This window comes from Ascaphus truei, chromosome 5 (assembly GCF_040206685.1).
Source record: "Ascaphus truei isolate aAscTru1 chromosome 5, aAscTru1.hap1, whole genome shotgun sequence".
Classification (NCBI taxonomy): domain Eukaryota; kingdom Metazoa; phylum Chordata; class Amphibia; order Anura; family Ascaphidae; genus Ascaphus; species Ascaphus truei.
This window is the reverse complement of record NC_134487.1, coordinates 209,042,955-209,069,072: the sequence shown is the minus strand read 5'-3', so window position 1 is coordinate 209,069,072 and position 26,118 is coordinate 209,042,955. Positions and strand designations below refer to the sequence as shown.

General features: G+C 46.4%; 1 protein-coding gene across 3 annotated transcripts in view; it reads left to right on the top strand.

The window, feature by feature from the left end:
- SLC23A1 (solute carrier family 23 member 1) overlaps positions 1–26,118 on the top strand; it is a 396,028-nt gene that overhangs the window by 237,186 nt on the left and 132,724 nt on the right. The gene's annotated exons all lie outside the window — the stretch shown is intronic.

Below are 26,118 nucleotides of genomic sequence, written 5' to 3'. Positions count from 1 at the left end.
CAAAAATCAATATATACTGTAAGTACCAACCAGAAAACACAATTTAAAACAAAAGCTAACCCTTACAATACCAAGGATTACATCTATCTAATTGTAAAAAACCTTATACTTTATACACAGCATTGCAATAAACAAAATACATGATGAACAATACAGTACATTCCCTGTATCTCCCTGCCTTCAGTGTAATCTGTTTAAAGCCCCCTCCCCCCTAATGTTTCTGTTAAACAGATTACACTGAAGGGAGAGAGATGTAAAGGCCTAAAGCCCCCTCCCCCCTAATGTTTCTGTTAAACAGATTACACTGAAGGGAGAGAGATGTAAAGGCCTAAAGCCCCCTCCCCCCTAATATTTCTGTTAAACAGTTTACACTGAAGGGAGAGAGATTTTACAGAAACACACATTAGGGGGGAGGGGGCTTTAAACAGGTATCACTGAAGGCAGAGAGATGTTTCTGTTACCAGTAAATCTCCCTCCCTGCTGTCAGTGCAGTGTATGTAAATGTGGGGAGGGGGGGACGACCCAATGTGCATACTGTGAGGTCTAACCACCCTCACCCCCTACCCACATACCGTTACCCCCCCCCCCCATCCTGGCCATGGCCCCTCCGCTTCTGCAAAACAGACACAAAAATTAAAACATACAAAGTAATGTCCCCTAACCCCTTAATCACCATAGCGGTTATTAACCGCTACAGTCATGGAGGGGTTAACCCATCCTCACCCACCACTCGGGATGCCTACATACCCTCCCACACTAACCCTCCCCGTGAGGCCTAACCACCCAGTCAGTACCCACAAGGGAGGCCTACCCACATACCTTTGGGGAAACACCCCACCCCCAGTACCCACAATAAAAACAGTACAATGACCCACAATAAACAGCATTATATTTATTAAATACATTACCCACCCCCTGTGCCCCCCCATAAATACAAGATTTATCCTTTTACATACAGGGTTCATAACGCAGTACCACGCTAGTCCCCGGTGGGCTGGCAGGGCACCTGGACAGACCTACAGTTTACCAGCAGCCCTTTTTACACAGGTTTTGGAGGCCTGCTGGTGGATCCTGCCAGCACCATGGCACCCAGGTGGTCTCCTTGGGTCACCGTGGGCCACAATTGGGTCTCCACGGTAGGCCCAAGGATGTCTGGGAGCCCCGGGTCAAACCCACAGGTGTCTGCGGGGCCTCGGGTGGTTCCCTCGGGGGTCTGGGGAACTCACGGGTGCTCACTACGGGTCTGCGGTGCCCCCACAGAAGTGGGACCACACATCATCATCCCCGCACCTACGGGTCGGCGGTGCCCCCACAGAAGTGGGACCACACATCGTCATCCCCGCAGACTACGGGTCCGCGGTGCCCCCACAGAAGTGGGACCACACATCATCATCCCCGCATGTGTCACCCGTGGAACCACCAGCCTGATGCCCTTGGGATACCCGAGGTTACCCGTTACTTGTAACAGAAACATCTCTCTGCCAACAGTGTAATCTGTTTAAAGCCCCCTCCCCACTAATGTGTGTTTCTGTAAAATCTCTCTCCCTTCAGTGTAATCTGTTTAACAGAAACATTAGGGGGGAGGGGGCTTTAGGCCTTTACATCTCTCTCCCTTCAGTGTAATCTGTTTAACAGAAACATTAGGGGGGAGGGGGCTTTAGGCCTTTACATCTCTCTCCCTTCAGTGTAATCTGTTTAACAGAAACATTAGGGGGGAGGGGGCTTTAGGCCTTCAGGCCTTTGCATCTCTCTGCCTTCAGTGTAATCTGTTTAACAGAAACATTAGGGGGGAGGGGGCTTTAAACAGATTACACTGAAGGCAGGGAGATACAGGGAATGTACTGTATTGTTCATTATGTATTTTGTTTATTGCAATGCTGTGTATAAAGTATAAGGTTTTTTACAATTAGATAGATGTAATCCTTGGTATTGTAAGGGTTAGCTTTGGTTTTAAATTGTGTTTTCTGGTTGGTACTTACAGTATATATTGATTTTTGTTTACTTGCTTGGTTAAAATAGTTGACTTGTTTGGAAGTGTTTGTATTTACTGGTAGTGTAGCTTGCAATTATATTGTTAACATTCATTTGCAGAATGTATATGGTGCATAGATTTTATGCATCATTTATACAATGTAAATGCAATGTACTGTGTGGATTGGAATGTTATGTTTTATATTGTAAAATCAGTTAGGATTATTAAATGGATTATTATTATTATTGTCTGTATAGAGAAGCGTTATCTGTAGGACAGTATGATTTTGATAACCATTCTACATATATTTGTATATTGGTTCATCATGTGTGTATATATACTGTATACTGTATATATCTATATATATATCTATATATATATATATATATATTTATCTATATATATATATATATATATCTATATATATATATATAGATATATATATATATATATACATATATGTGTATACAGTGTATATATATACACAGTATATACTGTATATGCATAGGGATTGTTATTATATATATACTGTATATATATCCAGTATAATGTATATTTATTTCTCTTCATGTATTTATTTATTTATTTAGATTTATTTATTAATTGTGGGGCTGCTGTGCGTGAATTTTTTTTATTGGGGGTGAGGGGGGTGTTTGGCCCTTGGTGTGAGTTTAGGACTTGCAGCAGCAGCAGCAGCAGCACAATTAATAAATAAATCTAAATAAATAAATGAATATAAATAAATACATTTAAAATACATTTTTATTGATAGTGTAGATGTGCAGAGGGTCTCCAGAGCAGAACCGCACTGGTTTCAGGTCTGGGGACCCCCTGCTCCCCGAGATACAGGCCCCTTTAGGGGGTGCCGGTATCCCTCTGCTCTGCTTGGTTTACAGGCCGCGATCACGTGGTCGGGCCTTTTAAACCAAGCAGAGGGATACCGGCACCCCCTAAAGGGGGCTGTATCTCGGGGAGCAGGGGGTCCCCAGACCTGAAACCAACGCGTTTCAGCTCCGGAGACCCCCTGCACATCTACACTATCAATAAAAATGTATTTAAAATAATTTTTAATGTGCGGATGTTTGCGCAGAGAGAGAGCAGCGGATCTCTCTCTGCTGCAAACACATCTCGCCCCCGCCGCCCATACAGTAGTATCATTTATGTATGTGCATATACAGTACTGTATGTGTACAGTACTGTATGTTAGGGCTTATAGGGGTTGTTGTTATACAATATATATATATACAGTATATATACTGCATTACAATTCATTATAGGAGACGGCTTCAAAGAGAACAGCTCGCAAGCACCCCCATGTGTATTTACACGGCATTGCAGTATTTCAGCCAGCCGGAATAAAATGCTTAAATCCCTGCCGGGAAAATAACGCAATGCACTCCGGCAGAAAACGATCAGAAACCTGAATACACCCGGGTATACCCGAATTCGTGGGACTAGCCGAGCGAGAATAAAGTGTGTCGGTACTGTATCATTCTAGTGGGCACAATACATGAGCAACATATCACATTAGCTTCCCTATATGCCCCCTGTGCACAGGACGCCACGTTCTTTAATAATTTCTTCCGAATACTACACTCAGTCGCTAAAGGTAACATCATCCTTGCAGGTGACTTTAATATTGTGATGCGTGCGATGCTGGATAGATCTGGAGGAAATGATCCAGACAACAAAAAGACACATTCCGCATTAACCAAAAACCTAAAAGATAACCAACTGGTGGATATCTGGAGAGAGGTGCACCCAACAGACAGAGATTATACATTCTACTCCCATTCCCACACCACATATAGCAGAATCGACTACTTTTTCGTCTCATGCCAACTGGTTCCTATGGTCTCTCGCTCAGAGATCCATGATATTTCATGGTCTGACCATGCACCAATAGAGCTTAGGTGTAACAATATCCAGGCTAGTAGACCGGGAGCGAATTGGAAACTCAACGAATCAATCCTAAAGATACCCGAACTCTGTGATGCAATAGGTCACGACATAGAACAGTTCTTTGAACTGAACACAGGCTCTGTCGATTCCCCTATGACATTGTGGGAGGCTCACAAAGCAACACTGAGGGGCATACTGATCAGCATCACAGCCAAGAGGAAACGGGAGAGAGATACCAAAATGAATACACTCCAAACCAAACTACACTCCCTCCTAGTATCTCACAAAAATAGTCCAGATACCCAAACGACACACGCATTAAAAGACACCAAAATTGAATTGAATATGTTACTGACTTCCAGGGCCGATAACTCATTGAGTTGGTCTAAGAGGAAATTTTATGAAAAGGCTAACAGGCCGGATACGATGCTGGCACGAGCGCTAAAAGAGAGGCAATCCAAGTTTAACATCCAAGCTATACGCTTAAAATCTGGTATACATACAGCCAACCCCAAAAAGATAGTAGAAGAATTTGGTTCATTCTATGGTTCCCTGTATGATGGGAAGAAAGTGGCACATAATAGTAAAACAAACAGAGCTTTAAGAGATTTCTTAAACAGCTCAAAACTAGAGAGATTGACAGAGAGCGACAGGAGTAGGCTGGGAGCTGACTTCACCTTAGAAGAAGTGTCTAAAGCTATTAAAGAACTCAAACCATCAAAGGCACCCGGGCCAGATGGGTTCTCGGGGCTATATTATAAGAAATTTACTAAATCACTTGCCCCAAGGTTGCTCCACTTGTTTAACGCTATCTTAGCGGGAGCCCCAATCCCTGCAGACATGCTACGAGCGTCAATATCACTAATTCACAAGCCTGGCAAGGACCCGCTGAATTGTAAAAGCTATAGGCCAATATCCTTAATCAATACTGATATCAAAATCTATGCTAAATTACTGGCTAATAGATTAAGTCTAATCCTACCCAGACTAATACATCCAGATCAAGTCGGTTTCATCAAAGGGATGCAGGCAGCGGATAACACCCGGCGATTTATCGATCTGCTAGAATTGGCAAACAAAAACAACAAACAAAGTATGCTATTAAGTCTGGATGCAGAAAAAGCCTTTGATAGGATAGACTGGCCATACCTCAAAGAAACGCTCGCGGCATTTGGCTTTGGGGATCGGGTGAGTGGAGCGATTATGTCGCTGTACTCAGGCCCAACAGCCAGGGTCATACATCAGGGCTTCCCTTCACTCCCACTTCAAATTCAGAATGGCACAAGACAGGGGTGCCCGTTATCTCCCCTCCTGTTCGCCCTATGTATCGAACCTTTGGCGGTGCATATTCGAGACAATCTGATATCTCAGGGTTAAACGCATATTCGCAATCACATAAGGTGGCCCTGTACACAGACGATATCCTTCTAATCATCTCAAAACCCCTCACCTCCCTACCAAACTTATTCGACCTACTAGACAGATTCTCAAAAGTCTCTGGATTCAAAATAAATCAATCCAAATCTGAAGCTCTAAACATCAATCTTCCTAGACATACAGAGAAGCTATTAAAACTTAACTTCAAATTTAACTGGCAAAAGCATTCTATAAGATATCTGGGGATGCACATCACAAAAGATGCAAAAAAGCATCTATAATGCAAATTATCCCAACCTGATTCGGACATTAAAGAAAGACCTATTCCGATGGTCCTCCAAGAAAATCTCTTGGATAGGCAGGATACAGAGTGTTAAAATGAATTTACTTCCCCGTATCCTATATCTCTTCCAGATATTACCAGTGCCGCTAAAACTGAAGGATATACTCTCGCTTCAGTCTGAAATATCTCAATTTGTCTGGAAAGGGAAAAAACCGAGAGTTAATAAATTAAATATGAAAAGACCTGTCATAGCGGGAGGCCTAGCGGTACCCTGCCTGTTATCATACTATAAAGCGGCTCAATTAAGTCACATTATTCAATGGCATTCTGACCCTAAATTGAAAAGATGGGTGGAATTGGAAGGTGCTGCTTGTTCCCCATTGGAGCTTAGCAGCCCGATTTGGCTACCTAAAAACGCACGGAAACACATTGCTCTGCCGCTCACCTCAATGACCAACTCTATATCGGTCTGGGAAGCATCGAAATTGAAGAACTCTCTCACATCAGGAAATTCCCTGATGTCCCCTATTTGGAATAATCCCAGGTTCGCGCCCGGCCTAGTAGGTGGTAATAGTTCAATTTGGAGATCGAAAGGTTACCATAGAATTAAAGACCTGGAGGGTTATAATCTAAAAATCAAAACATTCGACCATATTAGATTACAAAAAGATATACCCCATTCAGAATTGTTTAAATACCACCAGCTCAGAGCATTTTACAACAAATTCTCCCCATATCCCCCCCTGACGAAATTCGAAAAACTCTGTCGGGCTAAAACCGACACTAAGGGACTTATATCAACAATATACAGAGAAGTGGTCGATTCTATAACCTCAAGTAAACAAACCCCGTCATTTAGAAATCAATGGGAGACAGATCTAGGGGAGACTTTAGATGATGAGGAATGGAACACCATATTCTTAGCTACCGCAAAGAGCTCTATATGCACCACACTAAAGGAGAACGCATATGTAGCCATGCATAATAATGACTGCGTACATCTTCCCTGTTGGCAGTAAGTCCTGGTAAATAGAGGCCTGCCAACAGTAGTTATGGAGGTTTTCCCTCACACCCTGGTGTGGTGCCCTGTGTAAGGAAGGGAGTGGCTGTATGCTCTGAGTCCCTGGATAGTGACATCAGAGATGCGCCTGCCCCCTGAGGTATAAAGGGCACAGCACTGTCAGTTAGTGTTGTGTTAGCCAGCAGTTGTGTGAAGCAGCTGGTAAAATGTATGCTACGGCATAAAGGATTGGAGGAATACTTTTGTGACCCTAGTGCTGTAACTAGCGGTAGCAGAGTGACCAATCAAGTCTGTCTAAGCCACACTGTGTCCAGGGACCTGGCGCAGTGGTGATCTCCCTAGGAGAAAGGGAATCCCACTTCAATACGGGAGGGCGTACCTGGCAAAGGGACAGCACGGAGAGATGTGCGGCTAGAGCCGGCAGCTGCATGGGGCAGTCTGCTACATCCCAATCTACAATAAAGATGCCGTGTTCAAAGAAAACCCCACTGTGTGAGTGTGAGATTACTCTGCAGTGGCAGTCACCACCGAGAAGGAGTTCCTCACCAGGACCATCTCCCTGCGGAAGCATAGATCCTGATGAGGTGGAGGCGCTGCACATGAAGTAAGTTGGACTCGTAACCACTACCTCAGATACCTGTCCTGCTGCCATCCTCTATAACACCAAGCGGGAGACTCAGGAGTCCTGTTACTAGCAGGTGCACCACCACACACGACCTTGTAATGGGGACCGGTTAGACCACACGGGCCAATATGAGATTGGGTGGGTCAGACAAGGGGGGTCCAGCCGTTACAATTGGAGGCGCTGCTGAGATACCTGTCAACAGGACAGGCTTTTGCTATGCACACGCTAGGAAACAGGGAGAGTGTCTGCTGCCACTTTGTGCTGTGTGGGACGGAGCCAGGGGTAGTCAGGGAGATGCTGGAGCTGCATGCCGCAAAGACGCCTTGGGATCCGTTAGGGGTTAGTGAGTCTGGAGCAGGGGGCTATTGCTGTCCTAGTCGCCTTGAGGTAGCGCTAGCGGGGGACGCCTGAAGGGGTAAACTGGTAACTTAGGGCAGGAATTCTAGAAGGGTCCGCACTAGGCTAGCCAACAGTAGGTCGACGCCTAAAGTACTGCATGGAAGAGCCAGAGTACTCTAGTCTCCATTCCAGACCACTTACCAAGGAGCACAGACTGGAGGAACGTGTTACAGTAGACACAGAAAGAGTGAGCCTAGCCTGAGGTAGTGCAAACACGAGTCAGATCTACGTTAGGTACACAAGGTGGTGCACAAGGCATGTTTATTGTACGGATGTGGTAGCTGCCCCGCAGAGCGGAGCTCCACGTACAGGAAATCAGTGTTCAACGATCAAGAGAGACCTGTCGGAATGGAGGATCTGCACAGAGCAGAAGGTCCAGGATGGCAGGGTGAGCGAACCGTCAGAATGGAGGATCTGCACTGAGTAGAAGGTCCAGGATGGCGGGGAGAGAGAACCGTAGGAATGGAGGATCTGCACAGAGCAGAAGGTCCAGGATTGCGGTCAGAGGAAGAACACACATATGAACTGTGCGTGGACGAAGAACAAGCTACAGAAGAGACTTTTGTGAGTTTGTTGTGGAATGGCGTGAAAGCCGTGGCTGAGCCGTGTTTATCATGTTTTTGTTCTCGGGATGATATCCCTGAGAATAATGAGCATGACAGTGTTATCCGATGGGAGGAACGAAATGGACTTTGTTATACCCCAATTGACAAACAGCCAGACGTTGCCTCAAATGGGAAAAAGGACAATCCTTACCAAAATGGCGGTTCCCGCGCTCCCGGGATACCGCGTGGGCCAGCTGCAGAAAGTCTTGCAACTTTGCAGTTTGCTAATTGTTGGCCAGGATTGGCGCCAATGAGAAAACTCCACCCCGATGGGGAGTTTGGCGCGAAAGCTGGAGCCGCGCCCTCATGGACTATGACTCACTCTGCACCTGTGCTGGGTCAGCCTACAAGTCTACGAGACATCCCCCTAGTATCAACCAGGGGGAGTGGTTTGCAGTTCCACCGGATATCGATGGAGAAAGAAGGAGGAGGGGTTGCCAAACCCGCCCCTGCCCTTCAGTTGCGAAGAGCCATTGACCAGTACAGACCTCTGAAACGAGTGCCTCCGCTGGTGAATATGGCTGAAGTTGCTGATAAAGTGGACCAGAGTCCGTTGATCTCTACACAACCCTACTCGGCGCCAGGAGGCTTCCTGGTCATCCGTGTGAAGGGTGTGGAGACTGTGGTGTGTCTTTGCCTGCAGTGCAGACTGCCGGGCGGAGCCGTGGGCAGCGAGGCCCGATGCCCCCACTGTGGACTGCAGTACATGTGGCCCATGACCACTTTTGTACCGTTACAAGCTGTGGGAGTAGCAGGAAATGTCCCGATGCCGATCGACGAACAGCCGGGAGTACTATGGAACGAGAGTGCAGGTCCCGCGGAGTCAGAGTCAAGTTCGGTGCTCCCGACGGAGAAGCCCAACCATCGGAGAGGTGATCACCGAGGAGTCCATTGCCAGTCTCCTACTGGGATGCCCAGACCGAACTGCGGGTTGGGATCCTCGGACGAGGAGTGTGCTGGGCTGTCGAGTGTGATGGTCAGAGAAAGAGACTGTCATACTATTGGTACGCCATGGAGAGATGCCATTCCCCGTGGTGTAGAGACGCAAAGTAGAGTGTCTCCAGTACCGCGACCACCCGATCACCAGAGTCCCACTGCCGTGGTGACTAGTGGATCGGAGGGAGGTCGATCCACCCCGACCCTGCGAGGTGCTAAGAGGACACAGTGCCTGTTGCAGATCCAGGGGGTGGAGGAGAAGGAAGAGCGAGTCCAGAGCCAGACTGGATCGCGCAGCAGACGGGCGTTGCCAGATGTCCTCGTGGAGGAAGAGATCCCGATTGGGGATCCAACCCAAGATGGCGTCGAAGCACGTGTGTGCGCGGAGGAGATTTCGGATGACCAGAGCGGCATCGAGTGGGAGTTGATCGCGCCTCTACGGTCGAGCAGCGGAAGTCGTTCACCTCCTGCCAGATGGAATGGGCGTTCGAGCCGGAGAGCAAGAAACCCAGCTGCTGGTGAGAAAGAGAGACTTTGTACCGAAGCCGAGACAGGTATTGCTGGGGAGCAGGTCGTAACACTGCCTATACCTACGGTTCGGTCCCGTCCCCAAACCCCGTCCACACCCAAGGTTAGCCCCGAGGCCCTAGCTAAAGCCCCTGTCCCCGTCACTATTTCATTCGGGTCCAGTTCTAGCTTAGGGTTGTCTGGGGGTTCCCGGGGTCCTATCCAAGAACGGACTGGAAGCCTGGACTGGGGAACGTCTGATGATGGATCAGAGGGTGGAGGGAGGATTTCTCGACATGGGTCGATGGCCAGCGAGAGTTATAGCGCGCTGGGTATTGAGGGCGGACACTGGTCACAGAGTAAGAGCCAAGTGGGGCGATCTGAGGGTACGTCCGGGGTATCTTCGGGTGGGCCTGATGAGGAGTCAATAGAGGAGTCTATAGAACCTAGCTCCGAAGAACGGAAGGAGACTAGGTGGTGGGCCCCGTTGTACGATGGGTATGTCGCTTGGTTCGACCGCACCCGATTTATCCTAGAAAGGGATGGGATGGTTGATCACTGGTGGGCTGCCGGGGACTTTGATGATGAGGCATACCTTAGGGCCCTAAGGGTAAGGTGGGATCGCATCCAGGCAGGCCTTATTATCCCAAAGGGGTCCGCAGAGTTGGATGACCCGGTAGAGACCGATGAGCCCCTGTCATGGGTGCTGCCCGGGGCGGCTGGCGAAAGTAAGTTGACCAGGGCTTGCCGAGCTGAACGGGCTATTGCGGCAAAATACAGAAGGTCGCATGGGCTTGATTACCCGTATGTCCCGGAACCTCTAATGAGAGAGATAGAGGAGAATAGGGAGAGATGGCTTAAAAACGATATCCAGCATTATATCGTAGAAAAAGGGGGAGCCATTAAAGGAATGCAGGCCGAGTAGAGGGTAGCTCAACTTATGCGGGTCTGGAAGATAGGACGCAGTGTGTACATGCACAAAGTGGTGTATTGCAATGAGCGAGGGATACCACGGGAATACAGCGTGACTGTGCATGATGCCGCGGGGCGGGAGGTGAAGAAGCCAGATCCTCGACATTACTATTGAGTGCCAAATTAGAGTGGTCTGATTTTCTTTAGCGCTCTCTGCTGGTCAGTGAGTGAGATGGGCTTGCATTATTATGTCAATGTGATGATGTTTGCCATGTTATTTGTGTGTTCTTTTGCAGTGTTTCCTGGCGCAAGGTACACCAAATTTAGGTCCCAGCCTGGACGGTGGGTATTAACCAGGGGGAGTATGTAGCCATGCATAATAATGACTGCGTACATCTTCCCTGTTGGCAGTAAGTCCTGGTAAATAGAGGCCTGCCAACAGTAGTTATGGAGGATTTCCCTCACACCCTGGTATGGTGCCCTGTGTAAGGAAGGGAGTGGCTGTATGCTCTGAGTCCCTGGATAGTGACATCAGAGATGCGCCTGCCCCCTGAGGTATAAAGGGCACAGCACTGTCAGTTAGTGTTGTGTTAGCCAGCAGTTGTGTGAAGCAGCTGGTAAAATGTATGCTACGGCATAAAGGATTGGAAGAATACTTTTGTGACCCTAGTGCTCTAACTAGCGGTAACAGAGTGACCAATCAAGTCTGTCTAAGCCACACTGTGTCCAGGGACCTGGCGCAGTGGTGATCTCCCTAGGAGAAAGGGAATCCCACTTCAATAAGGGAGGGCGTACCTGGCAAAGGGACAGCACGGAGAGATGTGCGGCTAGAGCCGGCAGTTGCATGGGGCAGTCTGCTACATCCCAATCTACAATAAAGATGCCGTGTTCAAAGAAAACCCCACTGTGTGAGTGTGAGATTACTCTGCAGTGGCAGTCACCACCGAGAAGGAGTTCCTCACCAGGACCATCTCCCTGCGGAAGCATAGATCCTGATGAGGTGGAGGCGCTGCACATGAAGTAAGTTGGACTCGTAACCACTACCTCAGATACCTGTCCTGCTGCCATCCTCTATAACACCAAGCGGGAGACTCAGGAGTCCTGTTACTAGCAGGTGCACCACCACACACGACCTTGTAATGGGGACCGGTTAGACCACACGGGCCAATATGAGATTGGGTGGGTCAGACAAGGGGGGTCCAGCCGTTACACATATAAGGTTCTTATGAGATGGTACCTCACCCCACTCAAATTATCTAAGTTTGTTCCAGGCTCCTCCCCATTGTGCCCTAAACAATGTGGAGAAACTTGTTGCATATGCTGTGGTCTTGCCCGCGTATATCCCAAATATGGGAAGAGATCAGAAATTGGATACAAAGGATATTTGACCTTACTATTCCCCCAGATCCATGGCTGTTCCTTCTGAACAGACCTCTAAAAGATCTATCAAAATCGCACAATAAATTAATTGCACATTTCACAATCGCTACGAGGTGCGAGATCGCAGCACTATGGAAACACCCCGATATATACCAATTATCCCAAAGATTCGGAATCGCATTTGGTTAATTTGCCAGATGGAAAAGTTAACGAGTTTAGTTAACAACACTGGCGACAACTTTCTAAAAGTCTGGACGCCGTGGTTGGCACAGACAGATATCCCCGGGGTGGAGCGTAACACAATCTGGCAATGATAGTGTTAGATGCGTTCTCCTTTAGGAGTGAAAAACTCAACATAAGCCTAATTCCTATATTAACACAATCACCATAAGTACAGGCTCTTGGTAAAGACATTATTAAAAACAGTTCGGTCTATCTCCTATAATCTGGCTCTCACACAAAAAGATAAAGCGGCTCCATACCACCTTCCCTCCCAACCTCCTATTCCTCCTTCCGCCCCCCCCCCCCTTCCGCACCCCAAGGTATTTTTTTTTTCCCCCACACACTATTGATTTCCCCAATTCACATGGCTTAGTAGGGCTCGAAAAGCCATGTGCCCCGATACGCATGAATCAACTATGTATTTTAATGATTGTATTTAATATACCTCTGTTGCACTAAATGGTCACAAAATATCTTTCTGTATACCATGTATTTTTATCTGTTAATAAAATACAAGTTATAAAAAAAAAAAATACAAACACTCTATAAGACATTAGTTATAATATGTAATATAATGAAATGATTATATTAGAAGTTCTACATCAATGTTCATTTACAGGTATAATATATCAAGAGAAAACAAGATATTGCTTAAACATAGCGAAGACATTTCCTGAAAGATATAATTATACAGACAAGGAACTATATTCAATCAGACATTTATATTGAGACGCAGAGGGCTGGGATGAAAAGGAAGCAGGAAAGAGCAGAAAAAAACACATCATTAGATATGGTCACATGTTTATATCAAAAATACTTATTACATGGGCAGGACGTTGCTGCGGCAGTTAATAAAGTGCTTGATGTTGTATTCTTTCCCAGTACAACAGTCTTTGAAAATTTTCTCAAGTGACATGAAATGACACATCACACATTTCCCACATGGAAAATTTCCTAGTGGTTTATTCAAAAACTGTGTACCTGGGATGACACTAGATGTTTTCTTTAAAACACTTGGAGCTAATATGCTTTTTAGATTTTTTTGCTTTTCTAAAAACTACTTTTGGTTTTGAAGAAATTGTTTGTTTTAGGATGGGATCCATTTTCAAGACATCCCAATTGCACATTATTAACTGCTGCAGCAAATTCGTTGTAAATATGATCACCTGCCCATGTAATAATTTTACATTGGGAAGACTATTAGGTCATTAAAAGTATGTATAGGTGAACATGTGAAAGGCATAAGGAATGCTAAACGTTTGTTGGAAGGGGGAAGAAAGTACATAACCTTGCACAACACTTTTTTGATTGTCATGGAGGTCCCCCTAAGGAATTCAAGGGCCTACAAATAGTGGTTAGAGACTCTAGAAGGGGTGATAGAGAACTCAAACGCCTTAATGAGTGAACAATATTGGATCTATTCACTACATAGTAAATATCCTCTGGGCCTAAATTAACAGATAGAGTTGCATCCATTTTTTAAATAATAAATAATAAATCCCAATAACTTTAGACTGTAATGATATTAATCAGAGAGTTGTAAATGTATTTAATATCATATATATATATATATATATATATATATATATATATATATACATATATATATATATATATATATATATGTAACGGTTTTACGGGCCCCCACCCAATCTCACATTGGCCCCTGTGGTCTACTAGCCCCATTACATGTCCTTATGTCGTGTGGTGCACCTGCTGGCTTACAGGACTCCTGAGTCTCCCCCTTGGTTGGTATGGGGATATCAGCATGACAGGCATCTGAGGTAGTGTGATCTGAGTCTTACTCACATACAATGCGCGCCTCCACTCCATCAGGATCTCTGCGGCTGCAGGGAGAAGTGTCTGATGGGGACCTCCTTCTGGGTGCCTCCTTCTGTGTAATAACTTCACTCTCACACAGCAAGGGTCTTGTGAAACTGGGCATCTTTATTGCACGTTCAGGCAGACTGCCCCTCACAGTGGTCGTCCTAGCCGCTCATGTCCAGGTAGTGCATCCCTCTCAGAAGTTCTTTGCCTCTCAAAAGAGTTAGGTCACCTCTCCCCTAAGGGAGATCACCATCTGTGTCAGATCCCTGAACACAGTGTAGGGTAGGCAATCAATTGGATCTGACAGCCTAACTGCTGCAGACACTCATGAACCTTGCACTCTGTAGAACCACTGATTAACCATCTCTCCAACAACAACTAACTTTAGGCAGTTCTGTGTCTTATATAGACTCAGAAAACAGCCACACCTCTTGTGTCACTAACGGTGGACACAGAGCATGTTACCACTCCCCTTGTGTACATATGACACCTCACCAGGGTGTGAGGGCAAACCTCCATGATTGATACCTGGTTTACTGCCAGCATGAGAAAGAACTGTATACCATTTTTATACATGGCTACATATATATATATATATATATATATATATATATATATATATATATATATATATATATATATATATATATATATACAGTATATATATATATATATATATATATATATATATATATATATATATATGTAGCCATGTATAAAAATATATATATATATTGTAAATGTATTTTAAATCTGTCTATGTGTAATATGGAATTTTATATGTGCATATACAGTATATGATTTGATATATGGTTTTAGAAGTATTTTGTCTGTTTAATGGAGAATATGTAATTTTAGGTTTATTCATGGAGTTACCTTTCTCTCAAAATAATTTTAAATTAATTGTCAAGTGTTTTTTTATGTAATATATCATAACAATTATGTATTTGTTATCAGGATACATTGTTTCACCCCACCACTTAACTAGACCGCAAGCCACTTATCCACTTGAGTTTGTGGTTAAGGCTTTTCCGGAGGGTTTGCGGTTTAGGATATTGATTCAGGGCTTCAATGTAGCCGCTCACCATAGGCACGCTTATTAAATTAACTCTTTGTACAGTGCTAGGAGCCCCCCTTGCCTAGCGGGCACATTTTACACATACAGTACATATTAACAGGACTGCAGCTAGGTTCTGAGCTGTAGAACTGACACTCCATTTTCACGGTATGACCCTGGAGACATTACAGGTGATATATAGGGAAAACATGGCATTATGGTGACCATACAGTTAACACCTTCACCCCAACAGGGTTTAGGGGCAACCAGATGGGCATATTACCTTTATTATTAGTCTGGTTACCCCTTCACTGTCCCACCTCCCCACCTCAAAGTGCAGGTTCTGCCCCGACCACCCCATCCGGTGGTTGGGCTTGCCTGACAACTCTTGAGGCTAGAAGTTCACAGGGATTGTCCTGGCGGGAGAGGCCATCGGCATTGCCATGTTCACTGCCTTTCTTATGCTGGATGGTAAAGTCAAATTCTTGCAGGGCAAGACTCCAGCACAGCAACTTGGCATTCTCCCCTGACACCCTCTGTAGCCAACTTAACGAGTTGTGGTCTGTGATCACAGTGAATGGGTGACCATATAGATAGGGCTGAAGTTTCCGCAGAGCCCACACGATCGCCAGACATTCCATTTCAATAGTGGCATAAGCCACTTCTTGGGGCAGAAGTTTCCTGCTTAAATAAACCACTGGGTGTTCACTGCCCTCCTCCCCCACTTGGCTGAGCACAGCGCTGATGCCATAGTCCAAGGCATCGGTCTGCACCAAAAACTTCTTGGGGCAGCTAGAATAGGGGCACTGGCTAGTGCAATCTTTAGTGCCTGGAATAAGGCTTCACAGGCGGGAGACCCGACAACCAGCACTAACAGTTGCTTCTGGGTCAGGTCAGTCAGGGGTTTAGCTACGGCACTGTACTGAGGAACGAATTTCCTGTAGTAGCCTGCGGTGCATAGAAAAGCCATAACCTGCTTCTTGGTCTTGAGAACGGGCCACTGCACTATTGCTTCTACTTTGGCAGGCTCTGGTTTGAGATGACCGCAACCCACCCTGTGCCCCAGGTACAGTACCTCTGCCATCTCTACTACGCACTTGGTGGGTTTCAATGTGAGTCCCGCTTCCCTGATTCTGGCTAGCACCGCCGCTACATGAACTAAATGTGTGTCCCACGAATTGCTAAACACTGCAATGTCGTCCAGGTATACCCTTGCGAACCCCTACATTCCTTCCAGTAACCTATTGAGCAGACATTGGAAGATAGCCGGGGCATTCTTCATCCCGATTGGCATCACTAAGAATTCATAGAGGCCACTCGGAGTAATGAATGCTGTCTTCTCCCTAGCCTCCTTGGTCATGGGGATCTGCCAGTAACCTTTACTGAGATCCATGGTGGTCAGATACTTTGTCCCTGCGAGCTCATCTAGCAACTCGTCCATGCAGGTCATGGGATAAGCATCTGACACCGTCCCTGAGTTGAGCTGTCAGTAGTCCACAAAGAACCGGGTGGTCCCGTCCTTCTTAGGTACCAGGAATACCGGACAAGCCCAAGGACTCTGGGATTGTACAATTACTCCTAGGGCCAGCATCTCTTCTACCTCCTTCTCTATACTGCCCTACACCTCTACTGATACCCGATAGGCATGCTTATGCAGAGGGCGCAGATCACCTGTGAGCACCAGCTGATCCGTGATATGTGTTCTGCCCGGCTTGTCCGTGAATTGAACCCTATACTGTTCTAGCATAGCTCTGGCTTCTGTTCTCTGCCTGGTACTCAACTGAGACCCTACCTCAACCTGCCCTCCTGCCTAGCTTCCCCTAAGAGGTCCAGCAGAGCACTGCTCGCCAGATCCCACATTGGTAGGCTACAAATAGCCAGCACCGATGCCATACTTGGTGCCACGTACACTTTGAGCATATTTATGTGATAGGTCTTGGTTCTATCTGCCTCAGCATCTACCTGTACAACATAGTTGCACTCATTCACCTTTCGGAGTACCAGATACAGACCCGACCAGGCAGCCATCAAGCCGACAAGGTTTGAGAACAAGTACTTGCTGTCCTGGGAGGAACTCTCTGCTACGGGCATTCTGATCATACCAAGTCTTCTGCTTGGTCTGAGCAGCCCTAAGGTTGTCCTGTGCCAACCCCATGTATACCTTGTTCATTTATGTAACTGTATTTGTAACCATGTATTATTTTGTTTTACTCTGTGCCCAGGACATACTTGAAAACGAGAGGTAACTCTCAATGTATTACTTCCTGGTAAAATATTTTATAAATAAATCTCTAACCGGTCTCTGAGATCTACCACGTACTGAAGCACAGAAGCATCAGTATTGGTACTCTCCCCATCCCACATGGAATAGGTCCAGGGATCCCTGTACCCTGCGACCATATACCAGTTCAAAGGGAGAAAAGCCTGTAGATTCTTGCGGTACCTCTCAGTATGCAAACAGCAAGTGCTGCAGGTGGATCTCCCAGTCTTTCCTCTCTGCCTCTATAAAGGTTCAAACCATTCTCTTCAGGGTAGTCCATTGGTTTGGGGGTGGTAAGGAGTTGTGCACTGGTGCTTCACCCCGCATGCATCCCAGAGACACTGTAACAATTCACTCATGAATTGTGACCCATGATCGGTTAGGATCTCGCTAGGGAAACCTACCCTAGTGAAGATGGTTAATAATGCCTTAGATACTGCTCATGCATCAATGGTGGCAAGCACTACAGCCTCAGGGTACCGGGTGGCAAAGTCCACTACCATGAGGATGTAGCGCTTCCCTGACCAGCTGGGAACCATGAGGGGTCCTACAAGGTCCATGGCTACTCTATGTAAGGGTTCCCCTATTACTGGTAATGGGTTCAGGGGTTCCCTCACATGATCGCCGGCTTTACCCACTCGCTGGCAGGCATCACAGGACCGGCCAGTAGTAATGCTGCAACAGCTGGGCTCTCATCTGAGTGACCCCCTGATGCCCCGCTAGTGGAATGGAGTGGGCTACCCGCAACAACTGCTGCCTATACTCTGTGGGTACCACTAGCTGTCGCTTACGGTCCAGACTTCATCAAACCCTGTAGACCCTTGCTCTCTATACAGGAGTCCGCGGTGCCACAAGAAGTAATCAGACCCATCACCTGGCTTAGACTCAGTTTGCTCGAATTCTCATGCCCTCCAAGCTGGGGTCTGATCGCACCGCATCCCTAAACTGGGTACCTAACTCTGGCCACCTGCTTGTCAAGGCTAAGTCAGGGGGACCAGGAAAAGGTAAAGGGAACAGTAAGACAGTGTCAGTTGGCGACTCTGTCTGGCTTACATGTCTGGTCTCCGCAGAGACCCCGGGAACTGTAAGTTCCAAAAGCAGAGTGACAGGGGATGATTTTGCTGTGATCTTGGCTGACTGGCTCCTGGTGATCGCTGCAACAGAGGCCAGCTCAGCTGTAAATACACATGCAACATGCCCCAGGTCATTGCCAAAGAGGACCTCAGCATCTAACCCGGGCAACACCCCCACATCCCTCATGCCATATCAAGCACCCCTGTCCAAAATGTCACGGGCAACCTGGAGGGACCGCGGCCCTCCATCGGGCATGGTGACTTTCATCCCGGTGCCCGGGAGCAAATCTTCTAGCCGTACGAGGGTATCGTGGCACCTGAGTCCAGCAAGCCGTCCACTTGCCGGTCCCCGATGGTCACCCTCTGCAGATGCTTCTGCAGGACATCGTTGCGCTGCATCCCGACGGTGTAACCTAATGCCCTCCGATCTCCGCTGCTGGCTCCAAGGTGGCAAGTGCAGGTTCTCCCATGGACAACCCTCTGGGGGTGGATTCCACAGCTGTGCTTGGCTCCTCTTTGTGTGCCAGTCACACATTGGTGACTGGCCTCCCAGCTTGTGATCGTTGTCCCTGATAGGGTCCCCCGGACCAGTCCTGGTCTGGGCAGTCAGGCCTTAGGTGGCCGACTTTGTTACAAGAATAACACCGCCTTACGTGTCTAAACTCTGCAGCCTTGGGTGCGTTGCCTTCTGCTACAGGGTTGTGTGTCCACTGAGGGGTGAGTTTGGCTTCATTGGTTGGGCTGGCCACATCTCTGGAAGCCACTTTCTTGCTCATTAAATTACTGCTTGTCACATACTCATCAGCCAATTTCACAGCATCGACATGGGTCTTAGGTTTATGGCCCTCACATCCAAGGGACACTGCTGCAGCAGTTGCTCTTGGAAAACCAAATCCAGTAACGTTTGAAACTTGGTAACCCCACAACCCTCCACCCACTGAGTCCCATGCAATGCCATGCGAGCTCCATAGTTGACATAGGATTCCCGGGGGCTCTTTTCTCCAGTTCGGAATTTGCCCCGGTATGCTTCTGGGGTGATAGAGAACAGGGCGAGCAACATGCTTTTTACAATACCATAGTCATCGGCATCCTCTCTCGGGATGCCCTGCAAAGTCTGTTTGGCCAGACCGGACAACAAGGGGTTTAATCGCAAAACCAAGTCCCATTGTGGTACCCGGTACTGGTGACACTGTGTCTCAAAGTCATTTAAGAAGGCGGCAATCTGGTCTGTGCCACCACGGAAATTGCTGAAGCTGTGGCGGTCCACTCGGGGAATATCCTGTTCCCCGTTGACAGGTGATAGTGGGGGGCTTTTCGGTGCAAGGCAGCAAGCATCTGAATATTCTCAGCTGCTGTAGCCCTCTCTCCCCATGAGGCAAGGAGTGCAGTGAGCCCTGGGGTGGCAAGTCTGGCAGCCGCAGCGACCACCCCCTTTGCACCCCTGACGCCAAGCCACCACTATCCTGGTTGTCACTCGCTCCCTCCCCATGTCCTTGCAGCTCTGGGGCTGGATTAACCTCCTGCATCCTGGGCTGGTTGGTGTCCGCTGCCACTGCAGCTAAGGGGCCAGGACCATTCTGTGAAGCAATTCGGGCTTCATGATTCTCGCAGTCCTCCAGTTGCACCTTTGACCGACCGTCTGTCGGTCGTCCCTAGCCTGCACACCGGTCCACGATCCGAGCTCGGTCCCAGGACCAGAACTGTCCTGAGCATTGACTCATGTTGTGACCGCAAGCACAGGGTTATGGGCAAAGACGAGTTGCGCTATCTTGTGCTCTTTTGAAGCATGTGTAAGTTACCACTTGTCTTGGGAACTCACAGTCTACGAGTTTCCCCACTATGTTATAGCATCCCACAGAAGACTATACTATAGGCTCAATCAGGATCCCACCTCTGCCACAAGTTAAATATAAGCCTGACATGGGAGACCAAGTCTTATTAACACATTAATATCGGGATTCTGGATTGAGCACAACAAAGAGGGTAAAATAAATTGTAATTTATTTCCTTTTAAGACAAACACACAATTCTTCACAATTACACTCAATGTACACTTCCTAGGATGGGGAAACTAAATATAATGTCCATGGAATGAATAACTCGAAAACAAAGTCTCTAGGCACCACTGCACGGGAGCAGGGTGGTGCGTGAATAGAGCCGTGCGAAAGTCTTTGGCTAGGGGCACGGAATGCAACCCCTGTATCTCCGCCGAAGGAAAACTTTTCGTTCAGTCATTACAGGATTAGTTCGGGAATCCTTAGCTCAAACGAATTCTGGAAGAGGGGTGCAATTCTTTGTTACGATGTTTTAACCCCTCACACTCCGGAACTCCGCTGATGCTGGAACGGACCTTGGTTGAAGCTTAAGATGTTTCTTAGCTGAATCTTAGGTGAATCTCACTAATACCGGGCTGCAGGCATTCTTATAGGCTTAAGACTCCTATCCTTAACCTGTGCAGCCAATCACCCCATGGGAATAATTTTTCTCGCCTATCCCAGACTTGCCAGTAGCTCATAAACCTGGCAGAGGTGGCTTCTTGGTCGGCTAAGAACATGCACTAACTTGGCACCTATGCTGCTTAGCATACGGGACCCAACCCCTTACCTGGCGACAGTAAGTCTGGGTATCGGCTACCATTTGTTAATAGCCCGTACTTTACACCGGTACAGGGTACTTTACTGTATCCCGCCTGCCCTAACACTTCAGGGTCTCTGAGGCTTTCAACTCCGGACTTCTCTAGACATGGGGCACCAGCGCAGCAGGGTGCCCTTTGAAGTACGGAGTTGGAAATTCCTCAGATCATTTATCCCAAACATATGCGCATGTTAATGGGTTAACTGCCGGGCTGACAGGAAAAGGGTTCCTGTCATCATATTTCAAAAGACCGAAAACAAGGTTTATTTTTATATGTGATTTCTATATGAGATGGTGGTATTAAAACAACATGTATCTGTATGACTAGTCCTGAGCTATCTGCATTTCAAAAATTAGAGTGCTAGCTCTCTCCTAACGCAAGTTAGCCCCTTAATTGAATAGGCTCTGTGATGTGGTTTGCGGTTTGATTTATAATCTGCGGTAGAAGACGGCATACAATGTAGCATTGCTTGCCGGGATCAATAACCGCAGAAGCACTTCACCAATTTACCTTAATTGGTTAACGAGACCGCCAGATACATTGTTGCACTCCGCCACTTCAACTAGACAGCAAGCCACTTATCCACTTGAGTTTGTGGTTAAGGCTTTTCTGGAGGGTTTGCGGTTTAGGAAGTGATTCAGGGCTTCAATGTAGCCGCTCACTACAGGCACGCTTATTCAATTAACTCTTTCTACAGCGCTAGTAGCCCCAATTGCTTAGCGGGCACATTTTACACATACCGAACATATTAACAGGACTGCAGCTAGGTTCTGAGCTGCAGAACTGTCACGAGAGACCAAATCTTATCATCACATTAATACCGGGATTCTGGATTGAGCACAACAAGGAGGGCAAAATAAATTGTAATTTATTTCCTTTTCAGACAAACACACAATTCTTCACAATTAGACAAGAAATGTGCACCAAGAGTGGCACACCAAAAAGGATCCCCTTTAAATAGGCGCACTGCAGACCTGAATATAAAGACGTCAGGGGTGGATGTGTAGTATAAAAATAACTTTATTAAATATCCATGTAATGGTGTATATATAAAACTGTATATAGTGCTGTGCTATATACTGTATGATTAGACTACTGTTGGTCTATCCAAACTGCGTCTGGCGTTACAATGTGCTCCCACTAGTTCTGTCTCCCTTTCTGGTTATAATGGATGCTTATGTTCTTTGAAGTCTAAGTGGTTAAGTTAACCCTGTGGCAAATTTGTAGATTTAGGCTATACCAAGACTTGCAATACATCCATGGGGCATATCCACGTTATGTGCATACTGCGCATGCGTCATGTAAGTTAAATAATCACGTATCTGTTTATGTACGCATTGCGCATGCGCCGGAACAGTGCGAGAAGCTGACTGTCTGGACGGCCCGGTTTAGGTGAGTAGCGGGCAAAGGGAGTACTTGGTATGTGCTAAAAACGTTTAGCAGTGATTGTACATAGTGACACACAGTGCGCTGTGCCTCTGGATCACTACAGATTTTAGTCAAAACCCATTGATTTGCGGGACGTGTGTGCTTAGTATATAAGTGCGTGCATGCATCAGAAAAGTAATTGCTCTATTAATATGTCCACTGGTATGGGCGCAGGTACGAAGGTGCTGTGCACCTATAGTTACAAGAGTGGTGAAGGTAGTAAGCGTAGTGCTGGGCTGATTTGTGATATTGAATCAGGTAAAGTAATGCCCGTATGGCCACAGAGCTGCTTGCTCGTACACTGCTGCAGTGAGGACATATAGCATACCATGCGGGACAAAGATAGTCAGAGCAGCTGTAACTATACAATCACTGCTAAACGTTTTTAGCACATACCTAATCTACAAATTTGCCACAGGGTTAACTTAACCACTTAGACTTCAAAGAACATAAGCATCCATTATAACCAGAAAGGGAGACAGAACTAGTGGGAGCACATTGTAACGCCAGACGCAGTTTGGATAGACCAACAGTAGTCTAATCATACAGTATATAGCACAGCACTATATACAGTTTTATATATACACCATTACATGGATATTTAATAAAGTTATTTTTATACTACACATCCACCCCTGACCGTCTTTATATTCAGGTCTGCAGTGTGCCTATTTAAAGGGGATCCTTTTTGGTGTGCCACTCTTGGTGCACATTTCTTGTCTATCTAGCCTATCCCCAGGCTGCACGCCTCCACCAAATAGGGGTCTGAGCGAGGTCTCTCCCTACAGTGATTCTTCACAATTACACTTAATAAACACTTACTGGGATGGGGGAATGAAATAAAATGTCCACGGAATGAATGACTTGAAAACAAAGTCTCTGGGCACCCCTGCACGCATGCAACTGGGTGCGCAATTTGAGCCGTGTGACAATCCTTGGCTAGGGGCGCAAGTTGCTACCCCTGTATCTCCGCCGCAAGTAGTCTTTTCGCTGGGTCCTTACAGGATTCGTTCGGGAATCCTTAGCTTAAACAAATTCTGGAAGAGGGGCATGATCCTTGGTTACGATGTTGTTAACCCCTCACACTCTGGAATTGCTGTCGCTGTACTTTGACGGATCTTGGTGAAATCTCAGATGAATCTAACTAGGACTGTGCTGCAGGCATGTTTATAGGGCTAAGGGTCCTATCTCTAACATACCCAGCCAATCCTCCTGTGGGAACAACTTTTCCCACCTATCCCAGACTTGCCAGTAGCTCACAAAAAGGGCAGAAGCTGCTTCCCGGTTTGCTTCGATCATGTGCTAACTTGACACCTAAGCTGCTTAGCATACCGAGCCCAACCCCTTACATGGCGACAGTAAATCTGGGGTTTGGCTACCAAATGTTGATAGCTCATACTTCGCACCGATATCTGGTACTTTGCAATAATCTGTCCGCCCTAACACCTAAGGTCTCTGAGGCTTTTGCAAAAAACAGGAGGAAGAGTACCTCCCAGAGTAGAGCTCTAAGATAGTGACACAATGGCAAATAAATTGATAATCCAAAGTCTTAAAGTCCACAGTAACGATCCAGATATTGATATTGATCCTAAATAAGCTCCTAGAATGGGCATAAACCAAAAATATGAACGGGGTTCGTCAGGGTCACCCGTGTGTATCAACCCAGACCCCCAATTTAATGGATTGACAATGTCCTGCAGCTGGATCACAGAATAAGTGAAGGTAAGTAATAACCTCTGTACTCACTTGATTAAAGATCTGAATGGGCGTGCACCGGCTCAAAGAAATGATGCAGGAGTAAAGACTCCCAGCTGGGAGAAAGCACCTTGCACTACTGCCGTGGAAATCACCAAAGGAAAAGCTGATGCTGCTGGATCACTTAAAAATATATATTTATTGTAGACCGGACATGTACAAAAAAGCAAGCACCTCACGGAGGGGCATTCTGACGCGTTTCGTGCGCTTCCGGCTCTTTCTCAAACAGTATTAACCTCCCTTGAGAGACAGGCATATATGGCAACTGTGGATTGATAGGCTGCACCCATGCGTCACATGGCTACAATCTCACGAGATTACCTCGCGAGGTATAGTCAATGTTAGCCTGGTGTCATTAACCAAAGCCCCCAGCTGTCCATAATAATGCCTGAGTGACAATGTGAAAACGAATGATAATAATAATTTTTCAATACACACATACATTACATATGTTTTTCATCTTTTGTTATTATTCGTTTTGTCACATCCACGGGTGTTCCGTTATGTTTTTTATTTAGAGTTAAGTGGTTATTGCTGTGTATGTTTCATTATTTCCTATTTTTGTTGTTTAATTCACTCAGGCACTATTATAGACAGCTGGGGGCTTTGGTTGATGACACCAGGCTAACATTGACTATACCTTGCGAGGTAATCTCGTGAGATTGTAGCCATGTGACGCATGGGGGCGGTCTATCAATCAAAAGTTGCCATATATGCCTGTCTCTCTAGGGAGGTTAATACTCTTTGACAAAGAGCCGGAAGCGCACGAAACGCATCAAAGTGCCCCTCCGTGAGGTGCTTGCTTTTTTGTATATGTCCGGTCTACAATAAATATATATTTTTAAGTGATCCAGCAGCATCAGCTTTTCCTTTGGTGATTTCCACGGCAGCAGTGCAAGGAGCTTTCTCCCAGCTGGGAGTCTTTTCTCTGAGGCTTTTGAACTCCGATTTCTCTAGACACTGGGGCACCAAATCAGCAGGGTGTCCCGTGAAGTATGGAGATGAAAAATTCCTCAGCTCATTCATCCTTAACATATTGACATGTTAATGGATTCATTGCCGGCTGACAGGAAAGGGTTCCTGCCTTTACATTTTAAAACATAACTGAAATACATTTTATTTTTATATGTAATTTCTGTATGTGTGGGTGATATAAAAACAACATATATGTGAATGTTGTATTCTCAGCTATCTGTATTCCAGAAATTAGAGTGCTAGCTCCCTCCTAACAAAAGTTAGCTACTTAATTGAATAGGCTCTGTGATGTGGTTTGTGGTATGAGCTATGGCATACAATGTATCACTGCTTGCGGGAATCGGTAACCGCAGAAGCACTCCACCACTTGACCTTAATTGGTAAACGAGACCGCAGGATACATTGTTGCATTCTGCCACTTCAACTAGACCGGAAACCACTTATCCACTTGAGTTTGTGGTTAAGACTTCCCCTGTGGGTTTTGCGGTTTAGGAAGTGATACAGAGCTTCAATGGAGCCGCTTACCACAGATGCGCTTATTCAATTAACGCTTGACACAGCGCTAGAAGCTCCCCCTTGTGTTGCGAATACAGTTTGCACATTCAAAATACATTCATAGGACTGTAGCTAGTTTCAGAGCTGCAAAACAGGGACATTACAGGTGATGTATAGGGGAAACATGGCATTGTGGTGACCAACAATTAACCCCTTCATCCCCAACAAGGTCTATGAGTAACCAGCCGGGCATAAGACCTTTATTATTGGCCTGGCTAACCCCTTCACCGCCACAAGAACTGACACTCCATTTTCATGGTATGACCCAGGGGACATCACAGGTGATATATAGGGAAAACAGCATTTTGGTGACCATACAGTTAACCCCTTCATCCCCAACAGGGTTTAGGGGCAACCAGACGGGCATAATACCTTTATTATTGTTCTTGTTACAGCATCACCATCACAGATG